The 20,955-nt window shown below is 38.0% G+C and overlaps 1 protein-coding gene and 1 long non-coding RNA gene across 7 annotated transcripts in view; one reads left to right on the top strand and one right to left on the bottom strand.

Annotated features, from left to right (window-relative positions):
* LOC124212079 (SET and MYND domain-containing protein 4) overlaps window positions 1-20,955 on the top strand; it is an 86,280-nt gene that overhangs the window by 46,969 nt on the left and 18,356 nt on the right. The window lies entirely within an intron of this gene.
* Window positions 16,486-17,397, bottom strand: LOC124212123 (uncharacterized). Its single transcript, XR_006881572.2, has 3 exons — window positions 17,196-17,397; window positions 16,825-16,878; window positions 16,486-16,740 (listed from the first exon to the last, which is right to left on the bottom strand). It is a non-coding gene; the product is annotated as an uncharacterized lncRNA (long non-coding RNA).

The raw sequence follows: 20,955 nt of genomic DNA, 5'->3' as shown, positions 1-20,955 counted from the left end.
TTGTCGCTATAGTCACACACATTCATCATACAATTATTTTCTTTTGTCAAATATTAATGTACCCATGTAATCTTCAGCAGCAGATTTGATTTTCCACATGCAAACGTTAAACTTTCGTGAATACTGTCTGTTGGATCGCCGCCATTATTGTTTACCTCATCCTCACTGACGCATGAGGCCCCTGGCGGATTTCCGACGTACTAAGACAAAATAATCACAGTGACCGAGGGCCAGTCGAACCACCTCTTATTCTTACACCGTGTGTAGTGCTCAGACGTTTCGCCGCAACATATACCACACAAGGCACGCCCCACGTTGACTCATCGTCAACTTGCGACTTTGCTAGCGATATCGAGAGCTCGACGCCAATCGCACGCACTAGAGACCTAGGCCGGTTATCGTATTGCCATCGGGGCATGGTGGTTGGTATTGACTGACCGGGTTCGGTCACTTGGCTTAACGAATCATATTCGGGTGCTGAGGGCTGTCAATGCGACGGGACTAGCGATACCTGAAGGTTTGGAGTAAAGCATACGTCGATCAAATCACGAGAGCTGCTCTGGGCCACCACACACACGCAAGTACGTGAGAGGTGGTATTGGCTCATCACGTTCCACGTGTTGATCCGTGAATTCCAACAGAGCGTTGGTTCGGTCAGTGCGACCTTGCCAGCGTTTCGTGCGGGTATTGCACACCAACCATTCACACGTACCGTGGCGCCAATTTTTACTGTACCTCCGCCACCCGGAGAAGTGACCAAGGATTCACCGCGCGCACAATAATTTGGCGGCCCGCGATGTAAGCTGGAAAAAAATTAGATCTTACAAAAGATATCACGAGATTCTGTTGAGTCCCTGGTGTGGTCAACACGCCTAACAATCGTTACTTTCGCTAAACCTCGGCTAATGAGCTCGGTAGCTCAGTACCGCGTAGATGGGAGGGGTAATTTTGGAGAGAGAGCGAGACACTCCTCAACAACACGCTATTTAACAAAAATGAAATAAAATAATATAATTTGTAATAGCGGCGATACAACAAAAAAAAAATAATGATTCAAAATTCGCTCTTCGCGATCCAAAATCAAATAACAGTAAATCGTTCGTAACCTACGCTATTTCTTAATCTATTGAGCTTGCCGCTCGCTAACTAAAATCTAACTCAATATTTACAAATCTCAAACGCGCAACTTTCAATTCGATATCTAGACATATTCACGTTACAGCAATAATTGCTCGAAACTGAAACTATAAATAATTTCTCGACAGTGCGCCGCCGGGCTACCGAACAGACGGCGTTCTCAATATCACCTGACTCGGAGCTTCGACACTACCGCGAGATGACTTAAATCTAAACTTGAAAACTTAAATTAAGATGAACCTTATTCTTTACTTAGCTCAACATTATGCGAAATTCAACTAATCAAATTCTTAAACGCAATCGTAATTCAAGTGCAACCAAAACTCAATAACACGAACTTCTCATCTCAACCGCTATGTAAGTAGACAAAACGAAAACCAAATCTGAACTAAACGCAATCTTAATTCAACGCAAACTCAACCAAACACATTCTTAACTGAACGTAAACTCAACTAACTGCAATTGCAACGTATCCGAACTCAAAACTTTCTCAAAGTCCTCAAAAACGCTATTCGCTAATTCGAGCATTCCACTTCAGCAATTTGCGACATACACGACAGGCGACACTGAAAAACACGATACCGTGACTCAACCTTGTACAGCGGAATTCAGGCTGTACGTAAATTCAAAAACGACAAAGACTCAATTCAAAACCGTGAATCTACTCAACATTCTCAACCCAGCAAATTCTACCCAACTCCATAACGCGAAACTCAGGCTACAGTCACCAAGCAAAAGAATCGGCAAACGAATTTCTAGTACTTTCCCACAACGCAAATCCAAAATAGCTATCCGTTATCCCGCAGGCCTTTACTTTATTAACTTAGAAATTCGATCACGAGAATATTAGCAGCGCTTATCGTTCCACATCCATGCAAAAAATTTTCCAACCCCTTCGTGTTCTTACGGTAATGTTTCATTTTTCGCAAGACTCCAAAAAGCGAACTCGCTATCGAAACTTTATGATTCTGCGACTATCTCGCACGATCGCCAGAACTAGAGTGATCTCAAAATCGACGACCTACCGCAACACCGATCCCGGTACGCTACTTCCTACGTGACGTCATTTCCACAAGAATACGCAACAATTGATCCGTCATCAATTTCGTAGATTGTGCAACTCCACGCACTCCTGTCGGAGCATCGCGACGCAGAACTTGACGCTGGATCGCAATTTCGTCCTCCGCGCAGCTGTATGATGCTTCGGTGGTGAGCGGGATGGTGCTCCCCCGTCGCTAGTCGGTCCTTCGCAAATTCGGCAGTCAACTGTTGGCGGGGTGAGCGGGGAAGGCTGCGGCGCGCCGGCCACCAGCGGAAATCGCGTCCGCCTTGTATTCCCGCGATGCAGGGATCTTCGTTGGCTCTCCCTCCGCAGCCTCGACATCCTTCCTTCGAGATCGTCGCTATTCCGCGATTCCGCAATTTCCTCGATTTCGTTGCCGACTTCCTGCTTAATGTCGATGAAACTCGAAAAACAAAAGAAACAAAAAGCATGAAATATCTTATTCGGGACTCGCTAGTGTCCCATCTCGGAATTGCGGATGCGTGATTCCAGTTCTGGCGCTCTTTTGCCAATACTTTGCTACTGGATATCGGAAGAACCTTTAATTTAAGTTCCGTCCAAGCTTCAGGGAGTCGTTCGTAACGGACATCAAAAATATCACGTTAGAGTATATGTACACGAATGCATAATCACAAGGCGCGACTGTACGACATTTCGGGGTACAGCCGTATAGCCCGACCAACGCAATAGTTCATAGATAAGGGACACGGATATACCTTGATAGAAGCGGTAGACGCCTAGTCGCTACCCCCGGCCTGAGGCACCCCGTGACCAACTGCTGGAATCGGTGGGTCATCCTCCCATCTTGCGAATCGACAGCAGTGAATCGCGCAACCAAAGTCGAGACATTTTTGCATCTAAACGAGACAAATAAATTCTACAGAAAGGAAAGAAGACATACGTCCTACACAGTTGCGGTTGACGCAAAATCAAGACATTATAAACTTAAAAAAAAAAAAATTATAATCCGTGTCCAATTAGCCTGTTATACTTAATATACGAGTATAACCTAGGCCTAATATAACCTCATAATCTCTTCACCCCATAACCATTCGAGCCCTTCCAACTTGACGTTTGATTGAAATCCTATCTACTTGACATTTGTTATTCGTTATATATTATTTTTAAGGTTATGTGGTTATTGGAATTTTAGGTTATAGGGTAAAGAGGTTATGAGGTCAAGGGGCGAAGGGGTCGAATGATTATGGGGTTATGGGCTTCGAATGTAAAATTTATTTGGGTTATGTATAAAACCTGACATGACGGGGTGAAATGGACTTCGGATTCGGTTTTAACGACCCCAAAACTATAGAGTCAAAATGGCTTGACACCCGGGCCATAATCATTTTTTATTTTTATGTGTTTGGGAAAACTTTTTGAGATTTTGTGAAAAACCTGATGAGATAGGGTAAAATGGACTTCGAGTTTGGTTTCAGTGACCACAAAAACATTTAATAAATAGCCCGACACACAGACCAGAAAATTTTTCTTTTTGTGTGGCGATGTAATTAAGGTTCTTTATTCTGCAAGGATTATCATTTTTTGAGGTATCCACACCCCTTGACCATGGTACTTAGGGGTGAAACTCTACTCAATGCCCCCTTATCCCATGAAAAATTCCTATATCCTGTTAAATGCAATGAATTTACTAAACATCAATAACTGAATTAAATCAATAAGTCAATAAATAGTGACGGGCGCTAGTTACGCTGGGAAGTAGTCATTGACATAAATATACATACATAAACATTAGACTGTCTCAAGAAAAAACTTTAATTTCTTTTCGATCTCCCAGTTCATGAAAACATGTTTTATAACGTATTATAGAACCTCGTGAAAGGAAATCTCTTTGTAATTTTTTCATGCGCTGACGCATTGTATTTTTGTATCTACCATTTAATCAACATGTCAGAAATCCAATTCTAACGGTTGGAGGGAGATAATATATTTTCTGTACAACAATTATTATATAATAGAACAATTATTATTATAAAAGGAATACAAAATTTTGATACGGCACCGCTTAAAAAAATCGCATGGCGATTTCCTTTCACGAGGTTCAATAGTATCTTCAAAACTATGATTTTATGAAGTGAGAGATCAAAAAAAAAGATTTGTTTAGGCCGTAACATATATCTTGAAGGATTCTAAGGTTCCTTTTTATTCGTGTCGCTAAATTTATAAGTAGTTAAATTTTCATTTTCAATTGGAAAATATCCACAACAAATTCCAAAAACAGTAGGAAAACCTCTTTTAAAGATGGGCCTTGTGGCCCCATTCTTCATGCGGAATAAAGATAATTTCTCCGACATTTTTGGTACTTTCTTTAACTTTGCTGATGTTTTGCAATATTTAAACAATTAATTTCGACGAGAAAAACTGAGAGAGCTTTTGTCGCTATCGTTAAACAATACATAGATATTTTTTTTAGAATTTTAGAACTTCTTTTCCAAGCAAAATATTACGTTTTGGGTTAATTTCACCCCGTGTGACCGGTATGCGATTCTGCTGAGGTGTGTATTGATTGATGTTGATCGAAATGTTGTTTATTCAATAAAATGGATTTGAAGATAATTTGCCGAATGTAATGAAATATGTATAATCTGGAGATAAGTTTTTATTAAGAGTAGATATTTGAATGAGATGTGTGGTTGTTGAAAGTTGGGATACGAGTGTGTTTCAGACAAAGCATATGGGTGCAGAAAAGGTGTGAGAATTCAGAGTCAGGGGAACGGAATTAGCTTAGGGTGAGGCTGGATGAGGACAAAAGGACAGGATAGAGACTATAGCGTTAATATAAGAAATGTGGAAGATGTAGCATGCAGGAGCAATAGACGGGTAGCAGTACGCATTGGTTTAGTTAGATTACTTGATTTACCCCAACATCATCTGTACGATCGGATCAATGCAGAGCAAACTTCAGGATTGCGTCGTGACATTACTGTCATGACTAGATATCTAAGGGAGAAACAACAGAACTAATGAACAATCCGGGAACCCGTTGTATAGCTTTGAAATAGCTGACGCAATACAAAGTATATCTGTCAGTCAATATGTATATGTCGAAAGACTAATACCTAAATTTTATTAATTATGTAATGTTTTTCAATCAAATATTATTTTTCGGATTTCCGGAATGATGTTATTCTACGTGAAATAGTGTGTAGAATACGACAAAAAAGTTTCCAAATTCTTGGAGACGGAACAAATTTTTTTAATCAAAATTGTTTTATGGTAAATGGAATTCGAATTTCTCTTTCTGTAGAAAAACCGTACTTGATGTTAGAAAATGGGTGAAGTCCGAAAAAAAGTCCGAAAAAAAGAAACTATTAAGAAATGATACAATTGACGTCGTTCTGGTTTGTATCTCTTGAATTTACTTTTGGCAATCAAAGTATTTTAATTGACATTAAAATGCAATAGAACTCTTCGATCAAAATTATTTCTTTTGTAAAAAACTTAACAGATAATGACGGCTATGGCTCCGAGTTTCAAATTTTTTCAACCTTGCAAACAGTACGAGGCATACTTTTTATGGCCATAGGTATAGAATCCAATGTTTTCCGGAAATGTGTGGATTTTTCATAGTTACCAACTATACCTGTATTTTGTATAGCAGTAAAAATTCACGAAACCAGTTATGGTATCCCATGTTGTTATGGGAAAACATCTACCTGGCGGCTCGAAAAACGAGTCAAAATTGAGATTTTTTTCTCATAACCTATGAGAGCGTACATTTTCAGCGTAGAAAAAAAAGAGCCCAGAAACTATAAGCAACGAAGAAATACAAGCCAGTCCCCGGAAGGTATTTTTTGTTGTGTTCGGCGGTGGACACTTTCCAGTCTGACAATGAGCAATCTATGTCAACAATTATCGAAACGAGTTATTCAAGTCACTAGGTTTCACATGTCGTTGACCGTTACCAATATTTTTAATCATTTTTTTTTACATAGTGGCGACGAATTGAAATTTAAGTACCAAAAATTACTAAAAAATTTCCACAAAACAAGATCATCAATGACGTCTAAGTGTAGCTTCGCTTATTTTGTGTAAATTTAATAAGGATCTATATGTAGAGCGATTCTCGAGTTACCGTGTCCACCGGTTTCGAAAACAGTATTGCAAGAAAAACGCGTTCAAAGCTTTGAGTGTGGTTCTAACATTATCGTGACGGTGAAGTGTATAGTTGATTTTTAATCATTCAACCGGGTTGGCAGCTGTTGGTCTCAGAGTGAATTAAAATCTGTCTGCAATAGGAGGTAATTAATCACATCCGCACGGTAGCAGCGACTGGCTGCAACCACTCTTGATTAAAAATTACCTCAAAGTGAGGGATTTATAACTTTACTTTCGGTCGTCGATTCTGTGGCTCTCTGTGGCAGTCGCAGCTTCGTGAGTGATCAATTTCCATTGTCTTAAGATCTCCAGTACTCAAACTGTCGAACCACTGAATTATAATAATATTGGAACCATAGAGACTCGAGGTAAGGAGGCCGAACGCATGTGGCGGAATCGTTGAAAAGTGGATCGTGAAAGTGATGAAAGATCTTGTAGTTCAGGATGTGTCCGCAAGCGATACCAGCGCCTGGTTACGCTGACGGAGCCCGCAGTGGTAGCGCTGCCAGGCGGGTACAATCCGCGGATCGTTCATCACTTTCACAATCCATTTTGCCAGCATTGCGTTCGGCCTCCTTACGGTCGTTGCCTACCGAGCTCGCGCGGGAACTTTGGCTTCACGCGCGACTCAAGCCAAGCGACCAAGGGGAAGAGTGGGCAGGACTTAAGTCTGTACCCCTCGCGTGCTATGGCCCCCCACTCTGCACTCCGTTGGGACCAGGCCGCTTGCACTTGAACGATCTAAATTTCTGACGTGCGAGGAATATAACTGCAAGCCCGTATGAGTTTCACGTGGTTGATGAGATTAGGATACGTTTATCCAAGGAGAGGTTGGCAAGTATACATATTATTTCAAATATTTATTGCTTATGCAAATAATAATAAGTTACAGAAATCATTGAATAATCTTAGTGTTTTCAAGAGATCTATTGCATAACTCGTTGCAGTAAAGTGAAAAATATTAAGAGAGAAATTATCCGAAACAGCAGTTAGCTAATTCATGACTAAATACTAGGGATGGGCGATCTCAAGCAAAAGATCGATTCTCAGAATCGATTCGAATTAATTTTGGAAAAACCGATTCATCCAAAAAATCGGATACAAAAGATTGATCTTTAGAAGATTGATCGTTATTTTTACTTTTTAGTTGAACTGGAAACCGGTGTCTATATTGGAGATTAAAAATCGTGTCACACAAATGTAGTACTTATTCAACAGTTTTGATATTTAACAATAGTTTGCTTTGGGTCATATTTGTTTATCACAGCAATAGTTCTCATGTACATATTACACAAACCCAGCCGACTAGGTGGGAAGCTTTTTTTATTAGTTGTGGTATTAGATTTATTAAGCGCTGGAAATTGATCGATTCTTTTGTATTCTCAAACCTATATTATCCATAAAATACGGAACGCCAAAATAGACTTTCAAAACTTTTTTTAATTGAAGATTTAAGAACCTAATCCGATCCTTGCAAACTTGGAATCGATTCTAGAAAAAATCGATTAGTAAAGTATCAATACAAAAGATCTATTTTCTCGACCCAAAAGTTCGATTCTTGAGTTGATCGATCTAGAATCGCGCATACCTACTAAATACATTGCCATCAATGACCCAGGTCTCACCACGTGGGAGTCGCTGCGATGAAGAGACCCACTCTATCCCGTCCCAACCTCTCAACCATGCCAGGAAAAATCAAAAGTGTTACATACATCGATAGATATTCAAGAGAAAATTAGTAAATCAAAAAAATTAAGTTATACATGCAGGAGTATATTAGAAATTGATACATAAGGCATATTGAAAAATCAGCAAAATCTATGGGACAAAACATAATCAAAAGTAGTGGCGCGTCAATAAATAAAATATATACATTCGATCGCGTGGAATACCATACTTTTCGCTTTCTGTTATAACGTTTCATTGGTATAACAAGTAATTATTATAGAAATACAACGAATCTTCAAAATAAACTGTTTTAATAAATATTATGGAATGAAAGATGCAAACATTCACCGAGCGAATATGAAAGATCATTATTCAGAAATTCATTAATTTCTGAACTTGAAAACATAATGTGAAAGCACGTTGTATCCGTGCAAAATTTCGAATGGGCTGTAACTGAAAAATGAAAATTTAACAAGCAGGATATACATGCGAGGGTTAATTTGTGAAACAAAAAATAAAAAAATGGCCTACACACAAAGAAAACAATCCTTGAATCAAGAATTAAAATATTCTTGAATCAAGTGCTGAGTATTCTTCATTCAAGAATATGTGATATTTTTATAAAAAAAATAGCATACTCTTGATCTAAGAAATAAAATATTCTTGAATCAAGAATAGTTTTCTGTGTGTGACATTATTGTGAAATAGTTATCTATAAATGAAAGGAAAAATATACAAATATGTAAAAACTTCTGTATAGTCACTCGTTAGTACTGTCGGTTGTCATTTTCTTTTTCTTACGGATGGAAACATCAGTCGTTGAGTTTTTTGATTTGACCGCAGAATTTCTAGCTTCATTTATTTGAGGAGGGTCGCGAATCGGAAGTTGTCGAGCACGTCTGGAGTGTATTATTGCTGGCAAAAGGCAGAAATGAAAAACGTCAGCTAATTTATTTTACAGTTTCAATTTCCAAAAATTGTCGTCGCGAATAATTTTGTCAAAGATCAGTCCTTTCGGCGTCCAAACTACGAAATAGCACCACTTCCTTTTCGTAATGTGGAGAAGACCCGAACATAACTGATAAAGCTGAATCAGTGCTGGAGTCAAGTCTCAGGTCTCATCGAGTTGAATAATTGGCTCATTTCGAAACGTGAATGTAGCGTACCGAACGTGGCTGGCACTGAAACTTCAAGCTGCAACAATGTCTTCGATAGCACGTCATGTTTTCAATTCATTAGTGTATTGTTCATTGACCTTGGCCAGTAGATGTTTAATATCACAATCAAATAGTCAGTTAGATAGATCAGTGTGCGGTAAAAGTCATCGGTAAGTTTGTAATCGTGAGTGGACGAAAGATGGAAAATGATTTTCCGAAGAATAGGTTGACAAAACACACATTGACAAAGGGACGGTAAATAATAATTCGAAGAGATTGTTAGGAAAATACGGTGTTCTGAATTAATAAAACGTGCATGTTAGTTAGTCGGTCTGAAAATGAAAACTATCAAGTCTATGTAAGCAAACTTGATGCCATTCTATTTATCTCAACCTCTCCCGCTGATAACCCGCCAAATTTTTCCAACCCTGGCCCTTTTTCTTACTTTTCCATAACACTTTCCTTATATTAGTCGTAGCGAATGACCGATGAACACTTATCAAGGGATTTTAGATGCTTTACTAATATTTACTCACGAAGAACACACCGAATAACGCTCACGGCTCGCGGTTTGAATTACGGGTTTGCACGTGTTAAATGAAGACTGCTGCTACGGCCGTTAGTTCGTACGACGGGCGGCTTAAGCCAGAGATGGCGCTAGCAAGCAGGCTCGTGCAAGTTTTCTCGCATCTCTTAAGTTCGATTTTATTGCTCTTAGCCCTGAATTAAAGGTGAAGAATTTATCTGTGTCGAGTATTTCGTAGAATTGTGAAAAAAAAAATTCCTTCTTGTCTTATTACAACGGGAACTTTGCTCACTTTCAGTGCTGTTTTCTACGACTCTGAAAAAAAAATTTGAAATCCGGAAAAATACACGGCACAGATTGCTACTTCGCCCTCAAAATGCTTGTAATAGAAGTTCGATATCTTTATAAATGACGGAGAAAACTTGCATCGCGTGAACGTCTGCAAGCAGCAGTTCCGCCGGGAGTAGGCAACGTCCTTAACTCTAGTCTCCATGATTGGAACGCTCACTGCGGTGGTGGGGGCTCTAGAGTGAAAGATAGCTGAGAGGTGCAGTGCTGTCCTTTCTACTACCTACTGCGCATGCGTGGGACAGTCTAAGCAAAAATGTAATGTCACTGATGTACAAAAGAAAACATGTACGAAAGGGGTACTGATCTCCGGTGTACAAGCCTTTTGAATAAATGTACAGTGCAAGAAGGACAGCACTTCACCTCCGAGCTATATCTTTTTCTGGAAAGCCAATCGTATACCGAGCCGTGCGGTTAGCGTTTCAGTATTATCATATCTCAGTGGGTCGAACACGTTTCATATAAAATTTCATGACTATGTCAATTTCGTAGATATCAATGTGAAATTTGCAGGGAACATACTTAAGACATATAACTGTTAGAGAGTGTTATAAAACTCGATTTTTTTAACCCCTCCAGTAGATGCGCCCCCTTAAAACAACTTTCAGAATAAGTCTAGCTCTGCAGTCGATAAAAGTAGTGAGGTTAATTTTGTATTTGTAAAATTTACTAAAAACTATTTTCTTCCCAATATCCTTCTTTACAAAGTAAGCAATTTCAAACTCCGAAAAAATGCAGTTTCGCAAAATTGACGTGCCCTTGATAATTTTGCATTGACTGGAGACATAAATTTTTTAAATGTTTTCCTCGAATAACGTATAACTCCCTTATTTCATGTCAAGATCAGTCAGTTCTGAAAATTTATAAAATAAAAATATTGTAAATATATATTTTTTTTAGATAGTGTGTTATGTGAATTTTTTTTTTTTAAGTATTGAATTGGATTGGAATCTTATATTATTAATGTCGGCAAAACCTCCGCATCAATTGCTTGGCACTTGTAGCTAACTCAAGTTTGGGATGATCGTCTTGGCGATGCGCATTATGCGGTGTTGAATAGCATACAAGAAATGTTGCTTACAGTGCTGAAAATCTATTTGCTGATTATATTCTTAATATTAAAAAAGCTAGTCGTGGGACACTTTTTTGTACTATTCGCTAACTAATTACAGATTGACAGATATTGCTAAATGTGGCTTTGTAACATCTTACATAAAATTGGTACTAATAGTAATCTTCTGGGTAGTGTTTTATTAATTTTTGGTAGTGCTTCTGGAATATTGCGCTTCACTTTATTGTGGTTGTAGAACTCACCGCGACTTATTTGTCAGCGGAAAATTTTCAATACTTGTCACTTTTTGGATTTGTTCTTCCTGATGAGCTAGCTCTCATATAAGGTAAGTGTTTGCTTTAAAAATTACTGTGCGTACTGCAGGCCCTTTCCGGTGAAGGAACAGATCGTCGCCGCACTCATAGGCCACCATTGGGTAACTGCAAATATTTGCCCGAATAAACTAATTCGTGATGTCACTACATACGATATCCCCCAAATTTCGAAATATTTTCCATTATGAGTTGTATCATCGTAAGTAGGTGCATAAAAGCCGTGAATCTCAAAATTTGGAAGAAATTAGAGCAGTATGATTTGAGACGTATTGCTGGTTAAGGATGATGTATTAAACATTACAAGAAAAACTTCTCTTTTCTCGCGTAGTTATTCTATTTCAGTGTCAAAAACATTGCGAATGCTGAAAAGTAATTACGCAATTGACTTTTTCAAGCCATGAAAAAATTTCAAATGTCATTTCTGACGGTTGAAAAGCACAAAAAAAATAATACTTTCTACAAAATTGATCTTACGCGACGAGAAAAACGTGTATAATTTCATTGGATAAAAAAAAGGCAAAAATGCGCATGCTGACTGGCGATGAGTATTGCGCTTTCCTACTACAGTCACTATTTTTTTATCTTCTCGGACCTGGTCTCTAATGGGCTATGTAGTAGTATTACTTGAAGGTACGCTCTGTGAATTTTTTCAGATTTGTTAATTAACTTGTTGCGCATTGGTTTTTCTGTTTAAGCTCATAAATCATGGACGATTGAAGTCAGACAAAAAGAAATTAAACATAAAAAAGTTACGTTTTATGATGAACTATTTAATTCAATATATGTTATATCTTTGATGGCATCAAAAGGACTATTTTCAGCGGTAATAAATGTAATTTTTTTTTCATTCAGTGCGACATCTTAAATTTCGCTGTAAATTTTATAGGGTATTTGGTAGTAGATTGAGAACGTTTAAAAGATTGGCACCGTGTCACTCGACATTCATGCCGAGTAGAAAATACATTTTACCGAGAAAGCTGAATTAAGGTTCATCTGAGTTCCTCTTTTCCATGAACTATTAAGAGTCGGAAAATATCTATTCAGAAAGGTATTTTAACGAGCTTTTAGTTTATTCTTATTTCTGAAAAGCGATCCAATAATAATTATAGGGGAGGGGGAGGGGGGGGGGGGGCAAAACGGGGTACTTAAGGAAATACTAAAATTTTGTGAACGTAAACATATTAAATTTTCTTTTTTTTAGTTGCAAACAACGTAAATAATGTCAATTTTCAATTTCCAGTGAGAAAAAAAATTAATTTTTGCGGGCAAAATGGGGTACCCCTAAAAAAAGTAATTTTTTTTTTTCAAGTAAATAAAATATGTGTAATAATTACTTTTTAAATTAACGTTAGTAATAAAATTTACTCTCAACATAATTTAAAAAAAGTTTTTTCTTGTTATTTCCATTTCTTTTATTTGTATTTTTTCGCAAAAATTATATACAAATGTTTTTTTTTTTTGCTTTTAATAGTGTAAAATGATGCTAGAAGACATTTTTGACCACTTACGAAGTTTTCGAAAAAAAAAATGTTTACGAAATTTTTGGGGTACCCCATTTTGCTCGCTTACCCCGTTTTGCCCCCCCCCCCTTCCCCTAATTATTTTTTTTCTAATTTCTCCTGTTTATTTTCTGAAGTTATGAAATATCCATCTTCTAATAGGTCTTCTCATGTGCAGACCATGATCTGAAGGATTTCGTCCAGCGTGATCTAAAAGAATATACCTAAAAGAATATATAATCTATTGCCGAGCGGTTAGAAATAGATTACTTTGGGCTTCGCTTCTATAAAGTGTAAACACACCTGCTGTTATGAAAGTACAGTATTCTGGGTGACAGGATCTCAGTTGTACGGACAAGACGAATGGATAGAACTCCAATTGTGCACAATGGTTTATATTTTGTTTAATGAAATAAATCAAGTAAACTATTGTAAATGACAAACAGAGATTTAGGACGACTAGGGTAATAAATTAAACTATTACAAATGACAAAAAGATTCAGGACAACTAATTGTAAGTATCACGTTACGGTTTAGAAAAGGTGAGTCGAGGAGTAGGCCACCTTGGGTACCGCGAGGGTGACTCTTAGGACACACCACGGATTCGCCGAGCCGTTCCGTTAAGAAATCCTGAGTTTCCATGTAGCCTTTATGCGTGATGGAAGGTCCTTTCCAGTGGCCAGTTCGATCGGTGGGGTGCACCACTCTCTTATCTCCAGGCTGTGATCTCGTTGATCTCACACTCCTCAATTTTGACTAACTCGGAGGTGTCGATGGGTGACAAAATTACGGCTCGGTTTCGTGGGTGGTGGGGCGTTATTCTACAGAGTACCCATTGTGCCACTTTGTCGGTGGTTATGCACTCCCTGACTCATCCAGTTGTGTACGGGGAAGCGACCCTCGCAGGAAAGCGCTAGGCAAGCAGCTTGACGTTTAGCGCGTGTCGCGTGTTTGAAAGGGGTCGTTCGTAACAGTCTCAAAAATTTTGTTATATTTTATAAGATTTTTTTGAATTTTTCAATATTTCAGAGAGTGTTTTTTTTTAAGTTTTTCAATCATACTTCCGATACGCTGGACGAAAAATTCTAAAAAACAATTGCGATTGCGTTTTTTGTCGTTTACCTGCCTACAAAATATTATAAAGCCAATCTGATACATCGACCCAGAATCTTGATCGTGATGTCATGGAATGCACTGTATACAAAATACAATTAGCTATACTGATTTTCCTATAATCAGTCTTCACGGCGAGCCATTTTATGCAAATTCAATGGAAGTGAAACATCAATCAATAACAAGAACAAATCTCTCATTGAGCCATTGAATATTTCTCTAGCTTCGGTCAAAAAAGTCGATGAAAGCAATACACTTACCTGTTAAAATCAACGGTACTTAAAATCTTTAAGAAAAATTATGGGTCGATTCAATTATCAAAGAACTGGTGTTCTAGCCTTGCTTTTGTGGTAAAGATTACCACGGTAGTAAATTACCATGACATTACTGATGATGTATCGAAGGATACAGCACCCCTCCAAATTGACCACACGTACGATCAAACACTTTTATCGTATCGTTGAACGATTGAGTTGCATAGCTTTTGATTGAAGATTATCACCATTCCGCTCGTCGCGCACTCTGGTGGCCGCCTATTCAACTGTATTCCTTGGCCGCACATTAATGCAACAAATGACAGTTTATATTGGAGAAGCTGGTCCTCTATATACCGGGACAATATCTTGAAACATGAAAATCAACTGCGTATGCGCGAGTTTTATCGGCTGTTCATACAGGCTGGCCACATCGAGTTTCAGCTGACAAACTCCGTTTCTGGCAGCGATGTAGTTGATACGAATTTTTGAGGTTAGAATCTTAAATAATTGAGGTAGTGACTCGGAAAGGTTTGAGAAGCATTTGTTATTGGGTCGGAAAGTTGATTCTTCAAATAACGGTCGGAATTTAATGCTTATACTTTTTGAAAATTCGTTTCTTTGATTGAAATAAGAAATCTGTTTAAATGTTGGGCGTTTGGAAGAAACGAAGTAGGTAGGTGGGATCAGTTTTTTCATTCATTTTTATGATTTCATACATTAAAAATATCAATGAAATTTTTTTCTATTAACAGAAAATTAGCCACAGTAATTGCATATCTGCTATTCTTTGATATCTGCGCCTCCATCCAATTCATTACACCTACAGAGATCATTGCCACTTTTGTTGATTGGCGAAAGAAGTAGTAAGTTTCAGAGTTTCTGTCGATTTTAAATCACGTGAAACGTATCTTCTAACTAACTCTTGCTCTCTCATAATTTTAGGAGGTAACATTCAATTTTATGACTTTTGAAAATGAAAGACATCAAACCCATCTTTTAAGAAATTGGAATACTTTACTATCTGGAACAAAACCGTGAATCTCTTCGGCATTTAGTTCAACCAAATTTACTAATAGTTTATAATCAATGTATTCATTCCGATCAATAAATTATTGATACTAATATTGAATATTTTCCAATGATTACCAGAGTTCATCTTACAAATTTCCGTCAATATCCGATTCAATAAGTAAAGGGGACCCAATACTAAAATTGAATATTCAGTAATATTTGATTTATTAACCCTTAAATGATACACGTCTTAGGTATGACTAATTGGATATTGACTAATCGGATTCAAGATTGTGTCCCTTTTTCCTTTAAAACAAATGAATATCTAATTTTCAACAAAGTCATGAAAATATGTTCTTAAATAATCTTCTAATTGCTGTTATTTAGGACCAATAGACTCAATTCAATCCGATATCTACTTCACAGGGCTCCCAACATCACCTTGTAACATGGATATTCAAAAAGAATCCCTGTGTCGCAGGAACCATTATAAAATTCTTGATTTCCACCTCGTGCCACTGGATAACTTCTGTGTTCCAGGTTCCATTTCCAACATCCGGATGACATTTTTTCTGTTTTAGACAGTGCTAACATGAAATGCAGAAATAATTGCAATCAATAGATTCTTAAACTTTCAGTCTCAACGTAGGATCCCTTTAAGAGCGCGAAATTGAATCTGGTTTTAAGTTTTCGGTAAGATGCAGGATAACTCCCTGATCTAGATTCATAATAAAAAGTTAGCGAGCAAGTGAATGCTATTATAGACCAAGTGATTATTTGCAAGGCAACGTGTACTGGTAAGCAAATGCATTCTTTAGAGTTTGCTGGGGTTGGATGAGGCTGAAGCACGTATTATGGCTGCAACTATAAACTACTCAGCTGACACCGTTAACTGAGACCGACTGTAAAGACATTTCCAACAGAAGTTATTTAACATTTACAGATTTAGATCAGTTCATTTTGCCTAGCAAAATTTATCTCTACTATCTAATACAAGACTTGAAACACTATTCATTTGAATTAAATGCCAAAGAGAGTAAAAGCAAGCTTCAAAATAAAATATCAAAATTAAATGGTAAAAAATTTGAAAAACAAATACTGGCTAATAATACTGTTTGGATTACAATACTATACGGAGTGATTCCTCGGTAGAATGAATTAGCAGTAACGGTTAAATAACAAATTTATTGCCGTTGGCTCGATAAAAGTACAATGATCGAATATTCAGACCACGTGATCTGTATTGTATCGCGCTCTTCAACTTTGCCTCAACCGATGCTAATAAGACAGTGATAGCCTGAACAAATTCTCTCGGGCACCTGTTGTCTGACGCAACAACCAGGTTCGATGGTTGAAATGGTAACACCTATCGAGAAGCCAGGGTCTTTGCCACCAAAACGTTTTGAGCATCAGGTGAGGCATGATTTTCCTCTTGTCAACTAAAGTTGAAACTTCAAGCCTGCTAAGAGAAACGAATTTTATCATTGAATACTTGTGAAAATATTGTAATACTCAAAGATCACAGAATTACAAATTTACTTACATACTTCAATGCCTGACAACTTTAGTCTCGCTTTGACAATGGATTGTTTCCTACCTGAAAATATTTCCTACCTATCAACTGTTCAACGGAGTTCACGAGGGTCTTAGAGAGTATTGCGTCAGGTACGTCTGTTGTGAATTGCTACTTTTTGTACTCCTAAGCTTCGTATTTAAGATGAATAATTTTTTGATTCTTTGTTACTGAGTTTATTTGTTTATTTCATGTTCATCGACACTGATTACTGACTTTCAGAGCACTGCACTGTAAAAAATCTACTCCTGACCTACCTTCTACTGGGTTTCAACAATCCATTTATTTTTAATTTTACGTAAACAAAGAATCTTTTTACGATAAACATTGTTCTTACTTACCTGCCTTAGTTTGTGCAGACTCCCACTAGTTAATGACGTTCCACGTTTAACTTCAGATTTTTTCTTTTAATAAATAACTAACCCAATTTCTGTAGCATTTGATGTTTGTTTTTCCATTAATTCCTTTATTGCGTCGATCAAATATCTTCTAATATCGACTACGGTATTGCTTAATGATACTATTAATATAACAACCTCTAACCGCTACTTTATGCGCGAGAGATTCACAGCTCTTGTCACATTTTGTATACGTTGGCCGCCTGCTTCGTAGACAAAAATATCGGTGCGGGAAGACTTCGCCGACAGATGAGATTGAACTATTTGGCGCATAGGCAGTTGATTTTCAAATTTCAAGATATTATCCTGGTATATTGCTCCGTGATGGGTCATCGCCTACTTGTACCAGTCACTTGCGAACCTTTATCTGGCTACCGTTAACAGGCCAATTTTTAATGTTTCATTATCAGACCAAATAAAAAAAAAATATATATTTTATCGTCGAGTGCAGGAATTCTTATTTTGTTCGAAATTGCGGGTAAGATGAGGACCGTAGGAAAATGATTGAAATGGCTATTCATCTGAAGTCGGAATGAAATTATTTATTGCACAAATCAAAGTTACACATGACCTCAAGTAAAAGTTACAGGAATGTTATTTATTATTGATCGCAATAATCAAGAACATAGTCTGTGCTATCGTCGTCAACTCTAGAACAATCTTGGGACCAGGACCGCCGGTTCAACTTCTTTTTGTACGTACTAGGTATCTGAAATCAATGGATAATCCATCCCGGCTTCGTTTGTTCATAGCATTGATGGCGCAAAAATATACGCGTGCGGATATCCTCATTTTACTCTACTCTTAAGCTCTCCATCTTGCTAGATTGTGCAGATTGTAAACAAATATGGCTTCACCATGCTACGGTGAAGTGAACAACCGGACCCAAGTGTTAATACGTAGCTTACAGTCTAAACTATTAGGGAAAAAGATTCGTACTGTGTAAACTGTGTCTTCTTCATAATGCAGGCTCTCGCTGTACCCTGAATCCTTACATGGAGGGCTAACAAATACCAATAACGGCTCTCCTTGTACGTGTGTGGGGCATGTGTTTTCATTAGGGGTGTGCGGTATTTCGGTATACCGAATTTTTTTCGGTATCTCCTTCCTCGAAATCTATCGGTATGGGAATCGGCTGTCAATACTGATACGGAAATATCATAAAATCGGTCAATACCGAAATGCCGAAAAACCGGTATATACTGAATATCGAGAATCGGTAGACAGTTAATATTGAGCTGATATTCGCTGGATATGAATACCGAATACCGTAAGTCACAATAAAGCTCCAATACATACTGGAAGGTGAGAAAGCAAAGCAGAGAGTGGAATATTAATTGTGCTGCTGTCTGACGCCTGCCAGTTTTACTGGCGTCCTATTACGTAAAGGATGCAAGTTTTGACAGGATAGATTTGTGCATACTTGCGAGTAGTTCTGTCCTATTTTTCACAAGGGTATTTGACACACAGTAGTTAGCGGCCGGTGCTCGCCAAGCACACATCATAATTCTTACGATTAGTACGTTTCGCTCATTTGTGTTCAAGTGAAATAGTCATGTGTGGCCTTGGTGAGTCTGGTGAACCACCCAAGCAGAAGCGTAGTCTAGTGTGGCAATATTTTAAACATAAAAAGAGCATCGCTGTTTGTAAACTTTGTACCAAAGCGATCACTCTTAAATATGGAAACACCACGAACTTGACGACTCACCTCTCGCACAAGCATTGTAAAGAATATTACGAATTGCAGAACGAAAAGCGTGGAATGGAACGAAATATATCTTCAAGGTAAGAAACCTATTTTTAGTTCATTGTTCAAACTACTCGCTAGTCGCTAATGACTGAAAACATGTTTGCTAGAAATAAAATTAATACTACGAAATTTTACTTTTTCTTACGAATCACTATCGTTGTACCTAAAATATAGGTATATGCTTTATGTTTGTAGTTCAGTGACCGATGGATCTGTCGCAGACGAAACCGATCCTCGGTCAGACCAAACATAGCCCTCAACTAGTACGGCAACGTTGCTGGCGAACGAGGGCTTCAAGCAAATGATACGAGAAGTGCAACCAAATTACATCTTGCCAAGTCAAAAAACTTTTGCTGAGAGTAGAGTACCTCGTTTGTATGGTGACAGACGCGCAAAAGCTGCATTCATTCTGAAAGAAAAATATTATGTAACGTTGACGACCGATTGCTGGACATCAACAGTCATAGATCCATATATAACTGTTACAATACATTTTATCAACACCAATACTTAGGAAATATCGCGACTATGTCTGGCGTGCCGTAACTTGGGTGCAGGTCACACAGCCAAAGTTTTGCGCGATGCGCTGTTAGATATACTCAACGAATGGAATATGGACGTGAATAAGATAAGTGGATGCACAACGGACAATGCGTCCAACATCTTGAAATGTATGCATCTGTTGAAATGGAACCATATCAGTTGTTTCGGGCATACCCTCAATATGGGTATCGACAAAGTATTCAAGTCGGACCACATCAAAGACGCGATAAAAAAAAGCACGTTTAATGCAAAATTCTATATCACACAGCTGGCAGCTCGAAAGGAATCTTCGCGATATTCAAAAACGTTTAAACCTTCCAGAACGCAACATTCCTTCCATTTGCGAGAATCGTTGGTGGTCTATTTTGCGTATGTTGAAAGTAATCGTTGGTCAGCTCATGGCTGTAGTGACACTTTTCACTGAAACTGAGAAGAGCAAGTCCCGAAACTATTCATTAACAGCAAACGAAGTACATTTATTAACGCGTGTGATTGACGTCGTAGAGCATGTTGAGGGTTGTGTGAGCATTTATGTGGTGAAACGTTTGTCACATCCTCTACAATCTGGCCAGTATTTTCGAAACTCAAAGACATCTTGAACGAGGGGTGTCTTTCAACAACTGAGGAAGTAGACCTGGACACTGACGCGGATAATAATGATAATGACGAGGCTAATCTTCTTAACGATATAAAGTCAATAATTCTGGCTCCCTTGCACGAACGATACTAAAAACCGGAAGCTCAAAATTTGTTACAAAAAGCCACCTTTTTGAATCCACGTTTCAAACTAGAGAATACGACGCGGCGGGAGTTTGTGATCGACATGATAAAATCTGAAGCCTGCGTTATCACAACAGCCCGTGATGATTCTTTGATAGCTCAAGTAGAGAACAGTGTACCGCTAGCAAGGGCTAAGCTAACTGGATTAGCTGCTATATTGAAACCAAAATCACGGTTACCCGAAGAAGTCCCAACCAAAGAACGAAACTATTCATTAACAGCGAATGATTACTGACGAGGTAGAGGCATACATAAAAGTTTCGCCTAGTACTGTAAATGAAAATCCCTTTTTGTGGTGGCGATCACATGCTTCAGATTTTCCGATTCTCAGTTTGCTTATTAGAAAGTATCTGTGCATTCCTGGAAGTAGTGTACCATCTGAAAGAGTTTTCAGTTGCTCAGGTAACGTAGTCACTGATACCCGATCGTGTTTAACACCTGAGCATGTAGACCAACTTGTTTTCCTTGCGGTGAACAAACATGTCATATCAATGTATACATAAGACATAAGACTCTAAAACATAAGACTGTAAATCATAAGATTGTAAGACGTAATAATAGTCTAAATTAGTTGTGACAATAAAGATAATTCAGCATTTTTTTTGCATGAATTTGATTTATTAAATACCC

Source organism: Neodiprion pinetum, chromosome 1 (genome assembly GCF_021155775.2).
Source record: "Neodiprion pinetum isolate iyNeoPine1 chromosome 1, iyNeoPine1.2, whole genome shotgun sequence".
NCBI classification, from domain to species: domain Eukaryota; kingdom Metazoa; phylum Arthropoda; class Insecta; order Hymenoptera; family Diprionidae; genus Neodiprion; species Neodiprion pinetum.
The sequence above is the reverse complement of the archived record's forward strand: the minus strand, read 5'-3'. Positions and strand labels throughout refer to the sequence as shown.